The 20979-nt window shown below is 40.4% G+C and overlaps 1 protein-coding gene and 1 long non-coding RNA gene across 9 annotated transcripts in view; one reads left to right on the forward strand and one right to left on the reverse strand.

Moving 5' to 3' along the window:
• Positions 1–20979, forward strand: part of FGD5 (FYVE, RhoGEF and PH domain containing 5) — a 157071-nt gene that overhangs the window by 23585 nt on the left and 112507 nt on the right. The gene's annotated exons all lie outside the window — the stretch shown is intronic.
• Positions 6376–15559, reverse strand: LOC117673893 (uncharacterized). The gene is made up of 2 exons (XR_004593603.3): positions 15445–15559; positions 6376–6429 (listed from the first exon to the last, which is right to left on the reverse strand). It is a non-coding gene; the product is annotated as an uncharacterized LOC117673893 (long non-coding RNA).

Genomic DNA, 20979 nt, shown 5'->3' on the forward strand with positions numbered 1-20979 from the left:
AAGCGACTTATAACCATTTTTCACATTTACAACCATTGCAGCATCCCCATGGTCATGTGATCAAAATTCGAATGCTTGGCATCTGGTTCATATTTATGATTGTTCCAGTATTCTGGATCACGTGATCACGTTTTGTGACCTTCTGACAAGCAAAGTCAATGGGGAAGCCAGATTCATTTAACAACCGTGTTACTAATTTGACAACAGCAGTGATTCACTTAACAACTGTGGCAACGAAAGTCATAAACTGTGTCCAAACTTAACAATTTAAGCTTACTTAACAACTATCCCGCTTAGCAATGGAAATGTTGGGCTCAATTATGGTCATAAACCAAGGATTACCTGTAGAGTGAGTGGAAGCTCTAGGGCAGAATTTTCCTCTAAACTATTATACTGCATTCTACCCTTCCTGTTTCTTTGCTATTGTGCTTATCTGTTACTTTAAGAATTATAGTCACTTTTGGTTTCCGGAAGTGTAAGATTGAGTCTATAGTTTAGACTTCCTCTTGGTACAGCCATTATGGTACAGCCTGTTCAAAGTTCATGGTTTGTATAAAGGTTTTCATAATCAATGTCTGGGAAAAAATGTCTGAATGAATGTCAAAATCTGTTAGAAACTTTGTGTTCTAGAATACGTGTTTTTCTAATCATTTGGAGGGAGAAATACTGACTCTAATACAGAACTTTAGTAGTGTCATCTCACTAGCTTTTACCTTGGAACTGCATCTTAATTTCATTTACAGAAAGACTACTCAGAATAAGACTGGTATCCCATGTGCTTATGGGGGCGGCAGTGGTGAAATCCAAATTTTTTTTACTACCGGTTCTGTGGGTGTGGCTTGGTGGGCATGGCAGGGGAAGGATACTGCAAAATCTCCATTCCCACCCCACTCCAGGGGAAGGATACTGCAAAATCCTCATTCCCTCCCCATTCCTGGAGAAAGAATATTGCAAAATCTCCATTCCCATCCCACTCTGGGGCCAGCCAGAGGTGGTATTTGCCGGTCCTCCGAATTACTCAAAATTTCCACTACCGGTTCTCTAGAACCTGTCAGAACCTGCTGGATTTCACCCTTTGTGGGGGGCGGGGTATTGAATCTGATGGCAACTGGCTCCTTCCTCCACTAAAGCACCTTAGCAGGGTGAAGCTAGGAGCATTTCAAATAACAGTTCAATAATTCTCATCTTGATGTTCCTCTATATTATGTTTTGATAAACAAATTTAAAACTCTGTCACACTATAATATTGTTTAGAATCCTCTGCAGTCCAGAAGTGCTACATTTGCAGGAAATTCTTACATTAGACCATGCACTTAATTTCTTTATATTCAGAAGACTGTGGACTGTGTATTGGGTGTTGGTGAATATACTTAATTAGATTCAATCAAATTTATAGGGCAAGAACCCAATAATGAAAGCATGCTAGATATAATCTTTCTTTACAATTACTGATATGGGGGTTAGTAACCAGTACATTACCCTCTGAGGGATAGTTACTTCTTTTCTCCCAAATTTCGCTATGTAGTATTAATAATTAAAACAATGATTTGGTAATGGAACATTAGAGATGTCAATAGCATGACAATGCTGTTGTTCACTCAATGAAAAGCAATCAGTTATACAAAAAGGAGCAGGCCTTTGGGTCCAACAAAACCTGTAAAAGAGTTTGTCATTTGTGTTGTAGACTAGCAGCAAAAAGGTTTTGATTTTGGGAATCTATTTCTAGCCTTTTATGTACTACTCTGGAACCATTTCAGTGTTACAAGGAGTAGGTCAGCGATGGCCAACCTTTTCCGGACCGAGTGTCCAAAGTGCAGCTGAACCCCTAAAATGCAATATGTGTGTGGCCCTCATGCATGCACAGCGGCGGCCCGTGCATGCACGCATGGCCCCCACACACACCCCACCCCCTGCACACATGTGCCATATGTTTGCCATCACGGGAGTAGGTATATAAAAGACCCCTCTCAGTGAATCAAATCATCATCCATTATCACTCCATACAGCTACTAAGTACTAGATATATAGATTTATATTTCATTTCATGATTTACATATATTTAATTACAAGAAGTTAAAAAGGGGTCACTTGGAAGCACCATAGGGCGTTAGCAGTTATACCAGTATATTAGCCTTGCTAATCTGGAATACTGGGATTGGAGAAATCAAAGCAAGGAGACAGAATGATTGACCCAATACCTTCTCTTTAATGGACAGTGTGGGACTATTAGAAATGAAAACTCCACTTTTCTTTTATCACCCAGAAGGTGATGGTAGCTAGCTAATGTTGGGCATATTTCAAAAATAGAGTCATACCTGCCTACTTATCGAATAAGAGACTACTAATAAATCCCAGAGGTGTAGGGTACACTGAGAAACTCAAAGAAGTTTCTCTCTAATATCTCTAACATCTCCAAGAAAACTGCATAGCATGGAGTCACCAGGAGTCAAATCAAGTTCCAACCAAACTTTGCTTTTTGCTTTTCTTTAAGAAACTGAATGCACTATATGTGTATCCATCAAGTAAAGTGAGAGAAGTGTTTGCTAAGGAGGTTTAAGAGGCCCATTTGTTTACATTTTTAATGCCAGTCTTTTACACCAAATAATTAATGTGAATGAATGAGAATCAAATTGCTTCTGCATAGCTTGGATTCTCCCTCTTTGGATACATGTATGATACCCTTGTTCATGTCAAATTAGTCATAGCTTCACAAGGAAAAGCCTACTAAAAAGAAATTATGTTATGTATGAACATAACGTATAAGCATATAAGTATAAACAAGTATAAGTACATACATATTAAATGAGTACGGATAAATGGGAACAGTAGGACAGGGACGGTAGGCCCGCTGGTGCGCTTATGCATGCCCCCTTACAGATCTCTTAGGAATGGAGTGAGGTCCACAGTAGACAGTTTAAGGTTAAAGTTTTTGGGGGTTTGAGAATGTAACAATAGAGTCAGGTAGTGAGTTCCAGGCATTGACCACTCTGTTGCTGAAGTCGTATTTTCTGCAATCAAGTTTGGAGCGGTTTACTTTGAGTTTGTATCTATTGTTTGCCTGTGTATTATTGCAGTTGAAGCTGAAGATCATAGTTGGCTTTTTTAAAGTTATAATTTGGAATCCCGTCACTATGACCTTCTTTGCAGGGACGTAAATTGAGAAGTCAGTCATGCTGTGGTCACTGTTAGAAAAAGGTTCCTTTGTTTGTAGTCCATAAATTATGTTTAAACTGTTGCAGAAGATGAGATCAAGGCAGTTGTTGAGTCTAGTGTTGTTTTTTACTAATTGATCCAGTCCCAGAGTAGTAACGGTATTGTACAGCGTTGCATGTATAGGTTCAGTTGTACATTCATTTAGAATCCAATTAATTAGAAGTAGATCTGGTGCTTTGGAGAATAGATTCTCCTCCTTCTCTGTGCAGCCCCTCAACTATTGGAAGACAACAATGGCGCCCACTCCCCCAATCCTTTCGTTGATAGGCTAGACATACCTAACTCATCCATTCATTATATGATTCAGCCTCCGGACTCTTTATCATCTATATTGATCTTCTCGACACACTTTCAGCATCTTTTTTGTGTCACACTAACCAGAACTGCAGTATTCCAAGTGTAGCCTCACTAATGCAGTATAAAACAGTATTATCACTTCCTGTGTTTGTGATGCTATCCCTCTGTTGATGCATCTTAGGACTACATTGGCTGTTTTGGCAGCTGCAGCACATTGATGGCTCATACATAAGTGGTGGTCCACTAGGACACTTAGATCTTCTCTCACTTACTATGAGTTTAGAAAACTAGCATTCTAGGGAGAACACTAAACTGCAATCCTTTCACTAGATTTGGGGGTTTTCTAAATTCAAGTGGTTTTTGATAAGAGGAAATATATAAATTGATCAATTTTATTTGTATTTCATCACAATCAAAGCAGAGGCTTGGTGGTTCACATACATCAATAAAATAGATATATTTAAAGTTTTTTTCTAGAAATTTCTGGATCACCTATTCCAAATTTCTGCTATGTGTTTAAACATAATAATTTCCCCAAGTATCTGCTACTATGCTTTACCTATTTACCTAAAATCAAGTACCTGTAAATTAGAAGTACTGCCCTTCTGAATAACAGAATAACAGTTGGAGGGGATCTTGGCGGTCTTCTAGTCCAACTTCCTGCTCAAGCAGGAAACCTTCTGCGATTTATTTATTTATTTATTTATTTATTTATTTATTGGTTTGATTTATATGCCGCCCTTCTCCGGAGACTCAGGGCGGCTTACAATGCGTTAAGCAATAGCCTTCATACCTGCTTAGTAGGGCTTTTGCCTCCCCCTAAGCGGTGTGCTTTTTTATACAAAGTCAGCTTATTGACCCCACAATCCAGGTCCTCATTTTATCTACCTCAAAAGGATGGAAGGCTGAGTCAACCTTCAGACAAGTGGTTGTCCAATCTCTTCTTAAAAACCTCCAGTGTTGGAGCACCCACAATTTCTGAAAGCAAGTTGTTCCACAACTCTTTCTGTCTTCCTTCTATCCTTTATTGCCAATTGTTTTTTTTGGACCATGATTTCTCACAATTAGAATATTGTGAATTTATTGGTGATATATATTATAGCTAGTGTGTTTTATTTTATTTCACAAAGCTAAAGCCAATTCAGAATGAGAACAACTCTTCCCATCCTCATTCTGGATTGGCTATATGCCATCATGTTGTTTCATATACAACGAAATAATAGGAAGGAGACCTGAGGGAGACCGCCAACCACTCCAAGTGCAGGCATACAGGGGCCAACATGAGGAGGGAGGAGCAGCGCTGAACGAGCCACCCTGATTCAGGGGAAAATTCAATGGGGACTCAGATCAGCTGGCTCTATTCCTTGACTTGACTGAGGTCCACCTAGAGGACTACGGACACCTCTACCCATCCCACAGAGCCATGGTGAATACCACTGCTGAGAGGCTAGAGGGAGAAGCAGCCCTCCACAAGAGGAGACCCCCCCACAAGAGGAGAGCCCCCAGCTGCAAGACATTGATGACTTCCTATAACAGCTAGAAGCCAGATTTGAGGAGGCGGAGAAGGATCCATATGCGGAGGATGAGCTCCAAAACCTAAAGCAAAGAGGGTGACCCATTAAGGAACACATCCGTGAGTTCAGGAGAGTCATGGGGAAGCTACCCCCTTTGCCGGACTGGCTGTTAGTTCATTTATTCAGAACAAGCCTGGATAAGCAAATTGCCCAAGTAACCACCTATTGGGACATCCCGAACTGACTCTCTGAGTGGTTCCGAGGAGCCATAAAAGTCAATGGTGGATTGCGCACCAATGACATTAGAAAGCAACTGGACACCAAGGAGAGGGGACAACTAGACTGGAGATCATCTGGTGGATGGGAAGCCACAGCACCACAGCTGGCCCCAAAACCAACTCTCCCAAGAAGCCAGCTGAAATGCTACAGATGCGGAGGAATAGGCCACATGGCATCTGTGTGCACGATCCCAGCCCCAAAGCCAAAGTCAGAGCCACCACCCATGGCACAACTGGAACGAGGCCCAAGGCATGTTGCTGACACATTCTGAAAAGCCCTCCAGGCCATAGAGATCCCTCCCCACGTAGCTGAAGGGGGGGGGACTCCAGCCAACGATGACAAGTCATTGGATTCCTATGACAGTGAGGACGAAGGCAAAAATGACTCAATGGTGTGTGAACCGATCCATTCTTTCATCTTCCCAATACACCTCACAGCCCCAAAAACAGGAACCCAGGGGACTTTTCAAGCCCTAATAGACTCAGGCTGCACTAGATGCTTGATCAACCTAACCATGGTCCTGAAACTGGAGATTAGAGTGAAAAGACTGGCCCACCTGAGCAGGTTCGAACAGGTTGATGGGCCTATTGGCGGGGACCTATGTCAGCCACCTGATCGAACCAGTGAAGCTAGAGCTAGTGAATCACTGGGAAGCAATTCGATTCGTAGCTCACAAAATGACAGACGCGGTCATACTGGGGCTCTCCTAGACAAGTGGGGCCCGACCATCTGGTAGCAAGGGGGCAACCGGAGGCTGAGGATAGCAAGAGGACCCCAACCCCCTTCACACCAGCAAATAGAAGCATCACCCATGCAGGGAACCCTCCCAAAGGGCCCACCAGAACAACTGGCAGACACCTCCGACAAAACCCCAGAGGCCAAACAGATCCCCAGAGAATATCAGGACCACGTGGAAGTGTTTAGCAAGGCCAAGTGCAATGTCCTACCCCCCACTGCAAGACATACTATGCCATTGAAATCATCCCCAGGGCAAAACTACCCAAACCCAAACTGTACACCATGATGCCCCGGGAAATGCAAGAAATGCACAAATACATAAACAAAAGCCATAGACATAGCAAGGGGGTTCATCGAGCCAGCCAAGCCATGGGTCGCAGCCCCAGTCCTGTTCAAAGAAAAAAAAAGATAGAACTATGAAATTATGCATTGACTTTAGAGGTATAAACTGCATGATGTACACATCCTATACCCCCTCCCTTCTCATGAAGGACATGCTATCTCACCTAGCCAAGGGAAAAGTCTACCAAATTAGAGTTCAGAGAAGTATACTACCGAGTCCGGATCAGGGAGGGGGATGAATGGAAAACAGCATTCAACTGCCCCCTAGGGAGCTTCCAATTCAAAGTGATGCCTTTTGGACTGCAGGGGCCCCGGTGGTGTTCATGCAGTTAATAAACGAGGTGCTGCATGAGCACCTCTATAAGGGGGTCCTTGTCTACTTGGGTGACATCCTCATCTACACTGAGACCAGAAACGACCACATACTCCTAGTCTGCCAGTTACTGAAAAAACTTGTGGCAGCAAACCTGAATGTCAAGCTGCCAAAATGTGAATTTTCACCATGAACAGCTAGACTACCTGGGCTACCAAGTGTCAAATGACGGCATAGAAATGGACCCAGCCAAAGTACAACCCATCCTGGGCTGGCAGCTCCCTTGCACCCCCAGACAGTTACAAAGCTTCCTAGGACTTGCAAATTTCTACAGGCAATTCATCCCCTCCTTCACGAAGATTGCCAAACCCATGACAGATCTCCTAAAGACAGGGGGCCCTGGGATGAAGCCCTGCCTGGGACAGCCCCTAAAGTGGGACCTAACTCAAGCTCCAATACCTAATCAAATGGAAGGGCTACCCCTTATCAGAGGCATCTTGGGTAAAGAGTAGAAACATCCAGGCCGACCACCTTATAGCTAAATTCCACGCAGACAACCCAAACAAGCCTGGGGGAGAATTGTAACCCTAAAATCTATACCTGTACTCAAACTGTCTTTGCTTTGCACAGGTTGCCTTCAGGAAGTGAGGGGAGCTGAATGTCAACTTGCAAAGCATCCCTGGCCTGCTCTCGAGTTGCCATAGGCAAGGGGGATGGGAAAATGAATTTTGCAGCTGCAGCAAGGAAGCATTTCCGTCAAAACAAAAGCACATTCCAGTCTCTGTCAAGGCCATCTCTACAGCTATCCACAGTGGCTGGAGGGGAGTGATCTCTACAACCCGTGAAATTGCTTCGTTGGAGAATGTGACTGATGACACACCTTGGGGGGGAGGGTGGAAACATGGTCAGAGCCAGGATGTAAATTAAGTGGGGTCAGAGTTGGCTTCACATGGAACGTGCTGACATGACGCTCCTAATAAATAACTGGATTTCTTTTGAAGCTTGGCTCGAGGCTCATGATTTAATTAGGGCATTGGTCGAACCCTGACAGTGCTTTCATTCTGAAAGGGTGACATAAATGGAACTGAATTATCCTTCAGTTTAAATTCACATTCTCTTTATTAAAACACTTGACAAAAGAAATGAAGGAACAATAGCAATTGCCACTTCAGATCAGTGTTAATATTTATGTCTCTGAAAGTCCTAAAATGTGAGTATTTATTTTATTAGGACAGATAAGTGTTTTTTTTATCATAGACAATTTGTGTTTTATAGAGATAATACAACAATTTCATGAAACTGTTTTTCAGTGTTCCACTCTCATCTTCATTAAGTCTGCCACTGATATTTCACAGCTTAATATTATCCATTTTTGTCTGCAAATCTATCTCATTATTACTTGGCAATACTTGATTTGATTTGAATCTTATTGCTTTTTTCCAATTATTGTTTTATTATCTATTATAAACTCAAAATGTCCTTTATGGAGGGATATCAATTGACTAAATGAATTTATATTTTCATGACAATACAAAATTCAGTATATTTTGTTTGATTTCACCAGTCCTGTTCATATAGTTTACATTTATCTCTAATACTTATATTTAGAATATTTAGAATTATTGTCCCAAGTTTCTTCAATCATCTATTTACTTTATTCACTACCCTTCTAAAGATCATTCAGAAGAAAAAATATATATAATTCCAGTGCATTTCAGTAGGTTATCTTTGCAGTTTGCTTATATCTAATAATTAATCATTTCTTTATTTCATTAATAAAAAAAAACAATTGTGGCACTAATCTAGCACTAAAAAAGGCTATTGACATTTTAAAGGTCCTTTGTGGTTTTAAGAAAATGCTTCTGTGCTTAAATAGCAAATTATTTTGCTACTTAAAATCAAAAGGAAAACAAAAACTCCCGGCCCCCAGGGGGGCAATAGAAGCAGATCTTGTAACATCTTGGAGTTGTTCAAGAATCAATATACTAATGTAGGCTTGCACAGACAGTATCTGCTGGGGAGTGTTGGGCTTCAGAGTTAATGACCACATTCTAGAAAAGAGATTTCCTGATGTTTCCTTCAGCTTTTCCAACAGCATCCCTATGGCCCCTGTGGCTTGTAAAGCATGATCTATCTACCTTGCTGCTAGGTTGTCCTCCTCTTCTCTTTCCTTCCATCTTTTCCAGGATTTGAGTCTTGGCCAGACAATCAGGATGCCATCTAGATCAGGGTGGTTTACATTGTTCAGATGAGCAACCTTTTTTGTGGCCAGATATTTAAGGGCCACAGGGGATACGGCTGGGGAATCATGACATATTTGGATTATTTGGGCCATTATTTTGATTTCTTGGAATTTGAGGTGGCTTAGATGTATGTTAAGGGTAGAAATGGAGCAGTGGTGGAATTCAAATTATTTTACTACCAGTTCTGTGGGCATGGATTCATGGGCATGGTGTGGCTTTGTGGGGTGGCTTTGTGGGTGTGGCAGGGGAAGGATACTGCAAAATCTCCATTCCCACCCCACTCTGGGGCCAGCCAGAGGTGGTAGTTGCTGGTTCTCTGAACTACTCAAAATTTCCACTACCGGTTCTCCAGAACCTGTCAGAACCTGCTGAATAGCACCCCTGAAATGGAGGCCTTGGACTTTGGAAAGTCCTAGGTTTTAGGTTCTTAAATCCCTCCTTAAATATGGGCTGAAGCAGTCAATCTTGCCATAGAGATGTTCTGGTGGCTACAGATAAGATTTAGGGGACTTCATACAAACTCAGATTGCTCATCTGTGCAGGCATAGGAAAGAGCTCTGCATGCTTTCACACAAAAGCCTTCTGTAGTCTACAGGATACAGTACAATACAGAGCTGTGGTGGCACAGTGGTTAGAATGCAGTATTGCAGGCTAACTCTGCCCACTGCTAGGTGTTCGATCTTGATTGGCTCAAGGTAGACTCAACCTTCCATCCTTCATTTTATCTGTTGGTAAAATGAGGACCCAGATTGTTGGGGACAATATGCTGACTCTGTAAACTGCTTAGAGAGGGCTGTAAAACACTATGAAGTGGTAATAAGTCTAATAAGTGCTATTGCTATTGCTATTAGAGTTATTTGAAAAATGCTGTACCATTAACCTTAAGAATACAATAACTGGACTTGTGAAGATCCACACACAACGGATGATATTTGTTTACTACCATTTAATGGTTGGCCTGGATTTTTGCAAGTCGGATACAATAACTCTAATTAAGCTATGGCATCTCATTGTCATGAAAAGGCTACTGAGATACAACATACTCCTTACGATAGGTGGAAACACAATGTAAATTGCCAACAATCTTTTGGTTAAAAGAAAAATATGATTGCACATCAAAACTATATTTAATCAAAAGTAAATTGTTTTGTGGTGGTATTTTTCAACTGACTCAAATGACATTAATCATTCTCCCAATGGATCAGGTGTGTACAGTGAAAAAAGTACAAACATAGACTTGTTTGTGAATTATACAAGTAACATTAGCATAAATTTGATAACAGAGGCACATGGGTATTTGAAATGATAAATAAAAAGTGCTCCTTAATATATCATAACCTACACAAAGTAGTACACTCTACCTTTGACTATACAGCATCATTATTCATTTAGAGATGCTCCATGTTATTAAACAGGGTAAATTACAACTCTACCTGGCACACAAGAGTACCTCTGGTAATAGTTTAATTTAATTTATATCTTGCTTTCTGCCCAAAGTGGGTGATCATAAAATACCAACTGTTGAAAACAGTTTTTCTTTCTATAACTCACTTGGGGGGGGGGGCAAATAGTTACAAGACATAACCCAATTCAAAGAAATGACATAAATCCACTATTGCAATCTAAACTAGCCTTAATCAGCCTTGTGTCTTTAAGAAATGTTAGGTTATAACACTCATCATCCCCAGGGCAAATCACCATGCTGGCAAGATAGGATATAGTTGTACACTAATATTTGTAGAGAGCTCTAGGGGGGGATTAACTAACACCCAAAGCAATATTAATAAGAGGAAACAAAAGTAAACCCCAACTAAGTCTTTGCTACTAGAAAATAAGTCTTGCTGCATTCTCACAATGAATTGAAGTAGGTGTTTGCGATATACTTAGATGTTACATTGATGATCCTGAGGTAAGCCTCCTTCCTCAGCTTGTCTTCCCTACCAAATACTAGTGCCAAGATACCAGCCCTTTATGTAACAAAGCTTCTTTGGTCACATATATTTTCAGGAGATAATGCCAAAGATAGTGTAACATCAATGGCATTTATTTACCACTTCTGATAAAACGCTTTTCTGACCATTCACTTTTCTACTCTTCTGTGCCATGTGCAACTATTAAACAGCCTGTTGCACATTCTTGATAGAGGTTTGGGCAGGGGGTGTCTTGGTTATAAATCACTTGGATTATAATACTTTTTTTTCCCTATAACTTCTGTTTCTGGAATCTGAAAAGTAAAATGGATGGGACATCTACTTGCAGAACTTCCGAATTTGAAAAGACCAGGGGCACATACGTAGAGGGGTTGGGAAAGACAGATATGCTTTCCAAATATCACCTTTTTTCTTGTTAGTAAGAATGTATTATCTTCTATACATGCTATCACCTCCTCTTACTGCTCAGATTTATTGGATGAGGCATGGTGCATTACCACTCTCAGGGAGTCTGTGAATCTTCTTTTCTATGCTGTTTAATGATACACAGTGCCTATATCCCATAGCATTAAAAATGCAATTGCTTTTAGTTGTTGCAGTTGTTAGAAATCTAATTCAATAGTTTATGGTCTGTTGTTCAGTCTGACATATTTATTTATAGCATACACTACCCTTTTAATTATCTGGAAAGAACTGTGTTTTCATAGGACTCATGGGTGTTTAATGTAAAGCCCCTTAATATTGGCTTTTCACTGGCACACAACAATTAATTTTATCTTTATGGACCAATTAGAGTTAATGGATGGGAGAATGTATTTAAGAGGCATGGTCTGTTTTGCCAGGACCATTCTTAAAGAGCTAATAAAAGGACCCTTTCAGTTGAGTAATTGGTTGGATTAATTGGTATCTCTTCCAAGGCCTAATGTAAGCACAGTCAGATGTATCACCACCAAACACCTTTCATTAAACCATCTGATCACATACAAAAGTTCTATCAGTTTTGACTGAGGTTGTGTTGTAGGCATTGTCCACATATGGAACATTGCCCAAGGAGAACCATTGTTTCTTTTCATCCCTTATGTCATTTGCTCATCTTAAGGGGAATTGTCTGTCGGTGCAGAAATTGTTCCTATCTCATGATTTAGACTTTGTTAGCATTATCGAATCCCCTGCTTCACTATTCTTTCTGTTTCAGTTTGGTTCTTGCTTTGTCTTTGGTAATGTAGAGAATATGTTTCAGTATGTACTGGATAGAATTACCTGATTGAAATGACAACACCTCTTAATCATTTATAGTGGCTACCATGATTCTAGTCTGCATTCATAAAAAATGAAGTGTCCTGGCTGTGAAAAGACATTTTGCTTTACACAAAACTCAAGCCTGGAGACAGCTGTGTTAGTTCTGAGCATGACCCAGGGGTAAAATCCAGCAGGTTCTGACAGGTTCTGGAGAATCAGTAGCGGAAAGTTTGAGTAGTTCAGAGAACCGGCAAATACCACCTCTGGCTGGTCCCAGAGTGGGGTTGGAATGGGGAATTTGCAGTATCCTTCCCCTGGAGTGGGGTGGGAATGGAGATTTTGCAGTATCCTTCCCCTGCCTTGCCCACCAAGCTACGCCCACATAACTGGTAGTAAAAAAAAAATTGAATTTCACCACCGGCATTGACCTATCCATTAGGAATAGGCATAAGAAGCTTGTCAGAGGGTTGGGAATACCCTTTACCCTATGAAAAATAATGGAAGGGATTAATTTGGAGTAAAGGTGATACAATAGTCATTTCAGTTCCACAGAACCATCCCACAGATCCCAACTCTCTGCAGATGTGTTCAACTATATGGCGATTCTTCCTGAGCATTCTGGAAATTATCCTCCACCTTATGCAAGGAGGCATCTGATAAGGGAAGGTTTAATCTATTCCATAGAGCAGGGGTCTCCAACCTTAGCAATTTTAAGACTTGTGAACTTCAACTCCCAGTGTTCTCTGGCAGTTGAAGTCCACAAGTCTTAAAGTTGCCAAGGTTGGAGACCCCTGCCATAGAGCACTGCTGTTTTTTTTTATTATTCCAAATAACAGGACAGAAAGCAGTGTTACTGATAGAAGAGATTATTTGTAGCTCAGGATTGGACTGTGGGGTCCTTGGTGTTCTCTAAATGGATGCAAGTCCTTTCAGGTGCAGAGTTCTCTGAACACCAAGCTCAGAGCACACCAAGAACTTCACAGGATGCAGTGTGCTCAAACTTCAAGAAAAAAAGATTGGATTTAAATTAAATTACCCGATAGTAATTGTGGTTTCCTAGTGGATTAGATCAGGGGTCCCGACCGCTGGTCCAACTTGTTGACACAGAAACTTGTGCCAAGAAGCAAAGCCCCATCTGTGGGATGCAGGCAGCATTTATTTTAAAGAGAGGCTGAACACCATTTTATTAATCTGTGTTCACTCTAGTAATAGTAATAGTTTTTATGTGTGTGTGTGTGTGTGTGTGTGTGTTGTGTGTGTGTGTGTGTGTGTGTGTGTATGTGTGTGTATATGTATATGTATATGTATATGTATATGTATATGTATATGTATATGTATGGACCAGATTCTCTTTGAAATGTTTTCCACATATATAGTTGATTCTTCTTTCATCAAACACAATTCTAATTATCCCTCCTTATCAAGAAACACATATTCCATGAAGTTGCAAATGAATATGTTCATTGTTAAGGAATTGATAATGGTGGTTCTACCTACACACCATGGACTAGATGTATCGTTATAGAGTAAATGGATGCAAGTCCTTTCAGGTGTAGAGTCTATGTCAATGTATAACAAAGTAGAAGTCTCTCAGGCAGACAACAGCAGTGTTAAAAAAAAGAGATGTTTCACCTATGCTTTCCCTTTATTTCATTTCTCTGCCCTTTTTTCCTCCCCAAAAAATGTAGTGGTCTGTAACAGAAGGTGCCCAAGACAGATGTTGGCAAGTAAATGGAAGAAATTAATAAAGCAGAAGTAGAGGTCATTAGCAATCCAGTTGATATTGATAGTCTAGCTTCCATCACTCTACACCAGGGGTGTCAAACTCAAGGCCCACTGGCCAAATGTGGCCCACAGGCTGCTTAGATCTGGCCCACAGGGCTGCCCTTGAAACAGCAAAGGACTGGCCCATGGTGCCTCTGCCAGCAAAAACAGAGTTCGGGAGGGCCATGTGTGGTGGCTTTTTTTGCTGGCAGAGGGCTGCAGGAGGCTATCTTAGTCAAAAATGGAGCCCGGGGGGGCCACGTGGGGCCCTCTGAGCTCCGTTTTTGCTGGTAGAGAGCTGGCAAAACAAATTACTGGCAAAAGTAGATCCCCCAGTCCTGCCCAGGCCACCATAGGTGCCCCTGCCACGAGTGACATTGAGCTGGCCACACCAACTTGGCCACGCCTACCTGGCCACGCCTACCCAGCCACCCGAGGTCAAACACAACCCTGATGTGGCCCCCAATGAAATCGAGTTTGACACCCCCTGCTCTACACCTACATAGCTGATGATAGGTAATAATTATCATCAAAGAAGACCAGGTTCTCTTACTGTAACTGCAATGTTGTATCTTCCTCTAATTTGGAATACTTTCTTTAGTTCGGAATATTTTGCTTGGCCACATAATAGAATGTTTAAATTGCTGACAATGTATCATTCTTTTCGAGTATCCAAACTTGATATTATTATTATTATTATATTTCATTATGACTATACAAAGCTGCTTTAAACTGTATGAGACGTTGGTTCATTTAAGTTGGAATTGTTCCTCCTGATTGGCAATGGTTATTCAAGGTCTCAAGTCATAGTCTTGACCACTATTGTAATTTGAGATTTTTAAATGAAGATGGCCAAGAATGAACTACATATACGGCATTGGCTCTAATGCTCAACAATTCCTTTTCATGGACTGTATACAAAGAAATCCCTCTTCTCTCCTATGGTTCTTTAGGCCAGCATGGAACTGATTATCCCTGAATTTTCTGTGAGCACTTTCCATGGAAAGTATGGACAAAGAGTCTGGCAACATACTCAAAATAAACTATAAACAACTTGATTCAAGTTACTTGATAGGGCCAAATTGCCAGAGATAAACAAGGCAAGAGTAATAATTTGGATACAAAGCTTATAAAAGAGAGAGAGAGAGAGAGAGAAAAGGGATTAAAAATAATTAAGACCATGTTTATAACCCCAGCCCAGTGTTATTGGTTCATATATGAAACCTTCCTTTCCTTTGCTTGATTCCAGGGATCTGAGTTGAATGACAAATTTGTTAACCGAATGCCAAAATAGTCTATCTTAAATAAAGTTTATACGCAACATTGGATATTCAAAGTCCATATCACTTGGCAGAATAAGGTTGATGTATGCTGCATTTATAAATCTTGCTGCTTCTTGGATTTTTTTAATGTCATGTTATAGAATATCACTTTTATATAATTCTCTTGAAAGGTTAAACATCCATCATGAAGCTGAAGTACTACATATTACCATAAGTGATACACACAGCAGAACATCAGGGAGTTTAGCAATGCACACTTCAGGATGGTTCTTACACTATTTCACATACTTTGGTTACATTGGCATATGCCTTTGTAAGAGATCTCTGAATGACCCCCTTTCATTCAGTTGTTTCTTCCCATGATGAACAGTGGAATTTGATTGTTGGGTTGGCACATAACAGCCTGGAAAAATCTGGAAATAATATTACCAAAACAATTATTCTTTTTATATTCTCCAACTCATTTGACTGTAAATTTATATCAACAAATTATTCAGTCCCCGCCAGGGAAAATTCCATGTTTTGTTCCACTCAGTATATAAACTGTATTATTCTTTGTGTTCAATCACTGGGATGAAGGCCCTGGAAACGGTTGCAGCATACTCAGTGTGAATAAACATACTATAAACAGGTCAGAGAAGGAAATGTACAGGAAATGTACTGAAATAAAGTATGCATTTTATTATTTAATTATTCTTAATATTTTTACCAATTGAGTTCCCACAAATTATATGCAGGATATAACAATATGAATGTGAAATAATAATATAACAAAACAGTAATAACATTCTGCCATGAATGACTCCACACAGTAAATCTATCTGTAGTGGACCATTGCATATGAACTACTCTACTGATTTTGAACATGTTAACATTTCCAGGTAATCTTTCAGAACAGATCCCTGTAGTTTATAGTTACTCAATTATGAGATGATAAAAGAATGAATGGCCATCTTCATGTAAAACAATAACTTTACACTTCTACCAGGAGATATGAAGCCAGAAGCCCCCTTCTGAATTAATAACCATTTTCTCTTGCTTGGGTTGAATCTGATTCTCTTTTTCCACATCCCATCCTGGCTCTAATGTAGGAGGTGACCAGGCTGAGCTCAAAGGTGGGGTCAAATGCATCATCAGTCTGGAGTCCCTACACTCCCCACCCTCACCCAAAGTCTGTTTATTTTTATCTGGCACAAATTTGCCTTGATCCTTAGTAGATCAGATTCTTGTGTATGGGTTGCATGGAATAAACTTTTGAACTCTATCCTGGTTCCTGGTTTCTTGTGCCTGAATTAAGCAGCCTCCAGCACTAGGTCAGGATACCTTCCACATTCCACCATTCAGACTGGGTGGAGATAAATACCTGACTATAATCTGCATATCGATGATATAACATTCCAGAATGAAAGATGACCTCTTCCAGTAACTTCATGTAGTTGTTAAACATGATTGAAGACAGGACAGAGATCTGAGGTATCTTGTAATAAACTGTCTTAAGTCCTGTCCTCTCCCACTGCCACAAGGTACTGGACTCACCCACTTAGGAAAGGGTAGAGTCATTGTGACATGGTGCCTTTGAGAGATACAGGACAGCAAGATCTTGGCTCCTCACATCTGAATTCCTCCATAAGAGTGACTAATATGGGCCCAGATAATCCATGTCCTCTAGAACTGTGCAATTGTCACTTTGCCACTATTTCAACAAACTCCCCACTCCACACAAAGGGGATGTTGGAGATGGAATAATAGATAGCTATTTCCAGTGGATCCAGAATAGGCTCTAGAATGGGATGTGTGTATGTGAACTAATGCCACTTTCAAACAAATGGAACTATCCCTTCTCTCAAAGTGTATTGACCACTGCCTGGATCCAATTTCCACTCTTCTCCCAGTACATCTAATCAACCATATGAGATCTAATCCACATGTGGCAATCTGACTTTACAGAGGATCCTGTCCACTTCCTTGAGATTCATAGGTTTAAAACTTTCCTATCACAAGATATCATCTCTATCATCTCATTCAGATGCCATCTACAGTATCCAGCTTCCACGTTGAAATAAATACGAGCAATTTCATCTATGAAATAATCAGCTGGACAATTTCAATTTATACTGGAAGAATCTTCCAGACCATCCTTCCCTAAAAGAATTCTGGATACTCTGAGTAGTACTGCTGACCATTATTCTTCAGACACAATAAAGCAGAAAAGTCATCCTATTCTTTTTATCATCATATAACAAGCTTGAATTTGAGCTCATCCCCGTGTCTGGTTGAACTCACTTCTTGTGTTCTGCTAACATCACTCCAGGTATATCTTTATTTAATTCATCTCCTGAAGGCTTACAAAAATTCAAGGAACCATCTGGGATTGCCAAGAGATGAGTGATTACTCAGTAATAGTTCTATCTAGTGCCCTAGCTGCTGCTTAATAAGTATAAACCAACAGAGGTAATATTTCTTCTTCCATCTTTTCACCACAGTAGCAGCTACGGGAAAAAATGATTGCTCACTTCCACAGCCGAAGAACTTAAAGCATATATTGAGGAAACTGATGCTGAAAGAAATGAGGTTGGATTCAGGCAGTGGTGAACCACTCTTTGAAAGGAGGGATAGTCCATTTGCTTTGAATGTCGCATTGGTTCATCCTCTATTCTAGAGGCATCATAGAAATGCTATATTGAAATTCATGCTTTTAGAAAGTTCATGTTTAAAAAAGGTGTATCTGGAAAATGTGTGTTTAAAATAGTTTACATTAGAAAAGCTTCTTACATAAGTTACAGGTAATATATACAAACCGAAACATTATTTTTTCTGCAGAGAATATAAATAGAGCAATAGGAAATTAGATTTGTGAAAATCAGCACTACCAATATGGACTGGATGTGAATTGGATCACATATGTCTATTTCTTGCCATCTTATTTACCCATATGGTAGCTAAATTGTGAAGCAAATTACCCTGAGAAAGAATGGATGGATAAAGGTTATCCAGTGTCCTTGATAGTTAGGTGAGTATTGAAATTTGGGTCTCATCAATCCTCTAACTACAGCATCATACTGGCTCTAAGCCAGCTCTTTCTCTTCGGCTTAGTCTGCAACAAGGCAATAAGCATGGTATTTCCCATAGGGATACTGTGAGAGAAAAAGCCTGATTACAGAAAAACTGCTGTATAAGCTAAAAAGCATCAACATTGGGCATTGTTCTTGCTTTGAAGGAAATGTCTATCAAACATGTAACCTCTGTTACTGAACTGCAAGCTAAGGATTTCTTGTTTCCTTTGCTAATTCACACACAGTTAAAGATCCTATTCCTGTATCCCAGGTATTATTTTCCATATTTTGCTGGTGTTTGATCTCTCCTATTCATGGTTGAATAGAAAATGAAATCAATAGTTCTGCAATTAGGATTGACATTAGTCCTTCGATACGGTTTACCCTTATAGATGTGTCATGCCGTTTTCATGCTGATTTATTTATTACTTGAATACAGGATATCCTTTAATTAAAAATAGGTTAACCACAACCCAATGGGGCATGGGTCTCTTAACTATAAATTATGAACTTGGTATGTTAACCCATGGTTTTAATCCTTAAATAATATGTGCCATATGGATAATACAGGATGTACATTAAGAGCACATACTTTCCCATGACAAAGCCAGGCATAATGGTTTCACCAAGAGAGAGAGAGAGAGAGAGGGAAGGAGGGAGGGAGGGAGGGGAAGAGAGAGGGAGAGAGAAAGATGATATAGATACATATATAGATAGATATAGATGTAGATAGATATATATGTAAATAGATATATACATACATACAAACATGCATACATACACACACGTGAGAGTGTGTGTTCCATGTGATGTGTAACAATATTGAATATTTCCTTGTTTGTCATATATGTATATGTCCATATGTATATGTGATAAACAATGAAATATTCAAAATTTGTTTACTACACATTATATGGGACACATGCCTTTCAATATAGAAAGTTACCTAATATAGAGGAAAAAATAATGTGCCCATTTTTATTATGGAACAAATTCAGGACCATTTTTTATACAACAAGGACTTGTAGTCTTTTCAGACAGAGAATTACATCCAACCACTGAATGTCATCCTGGAAGCTGCTTTCTTACCAATAGGGACATCCAGGTCAAAGAAGTGGATGGACCAGAAATTCACATCTCTGTAATATTAAGATTAATATTAACCTGAGATTGTTGTCATTATTTATCTAAAAGATGAATGTGATAACAGATAACACCAAAGGTTTATAGAAAATCTTGTGGAGAAAATGGGTCAAAAGCCAGAGCTTTCTAATGAACTGTGCGGAGAGTGATCAGAGAATGATAAATGTTTGAGGGAAAAAGAGTGATTGAATGCTCAACTTCGAATGTTCCACTCTACATTTTACTTTGCAATTTGTACCTCCGACCATTAGGTGTGCACTAGAAACAAGCATTTAGACTTTAGAGCTAAGGCCAATTGCCTTTCCCTGCAACAAAGATAATTTTGTGTGGTGATGAAGGTGCTGGCTTAGATATCAGAAAATGGTGAGTTCTAGGCCTCCTTTAGGTATGACAGCTGGCTGGGTGATTTTGGGCCAATCCCTTTCTCTTAGCCCACCCCCTGCCACAGGATTATTGTAATGGGGAAAACAGGAGGCAGGAAAATTAAGTAAGTTTGCTATGTTCAGTTATAAATAAAAAGGTAGGATCAAAATGTAAATAACATGTTTCTGTATTTTTAAATATAAAAAACAAGGTACAGTAGTACCTTGGTACTCGTCATTAATTGGGTTCAGGAGGTGCAGCAAGTACTAAAATTGAAGAGTACCAAACAAACCATGTGACTTACCACACGACCCATGGCTAGAAAGGAATTCCTGTCTGTCCCTTTTCCTATATTAGTGACCTTTCTAGCATGGCCGACTTCCCCAACGGGCTCGCAATTTGGATGTCCACCTAGACTCACACTAAGATTAGAGCAACATCTGACAGCTATGGCTATGGGGACCTTTGCACAGGTTCGCCTGGTGCACCAATTGCGACCCTACTTGGATTAGGAGGCTCTCCTCATAGTCACTCATGCCCTTGTCACCTCACGGTTAGATTATTGCAACACGCTCTACTTGGGGCTACCCTTGAAAAGTGTTCGGAGATTACAGTTGGTCCAGAACGCAGCCGCGCGAGCTGTTGTGGGTGCACCTAGATACACCCACATTATACCAATTCTCCCCGAGCTGCACTGGCTCCCTCTTGGTCTCCGGTCACAATTCAAGGTGTTGGTTTAAAGCCCTACCTTTAAAGCCCTACATGGCTCAAGGCCAGGTTATCTTTGAGACCGCCTTCTGCCGCATAGCTCCCAGTGACTGGTAAGATGCCACAGAGTTGGTCTCCTCCAGGTCCCGTCAGCTAAACAATGCTGGCTGGTGGGCCCACGGCAGAGGGCCTTCTCTGTGGCTGCCCCAGCTCTCTGGAACCAGTTACCTCCTGAGGTCCGGACCATGCCCACCCTATTGGCCTTCCAAAAAGTGGTGAAGACCTGGCTTTTCCGGCAGGCCTAGGGCCGTTGATCTCGCTCTTGTGATCTGGTGAGATCCGGCCATGAATGGCATGAATGAGTTTTTAATGTTTTTAATTTTTAAATATTTTTTATAATGATTTTTTAAAATGTATTGTGAGCCCTGAGTCTTCGGAGAGGGGTGGCATATAAATTGAATTAATTAAATTAAATTAAATTAAATTCCTGGTTGCTCCATGTGGCCATCCCCTGCTTCCTTTTGCAATGACTTTCCCAACATGGCCGACTTCTTGT

Source organism: Pantherophis guttatus, chromosome 2 (genome assembly GCF_059756535.1).
Source record: "Pantherophis guttatus breed Tessera chromosome 2, ASM5975653v1, whole genome shotgun sequence".
NCBI classification, from domain to species: Eukaryota; Metazoa; Chordata; class Lepidosauria; order Squamata; family Colubridae; genus Pantherophis; species Pantherophis guttatus.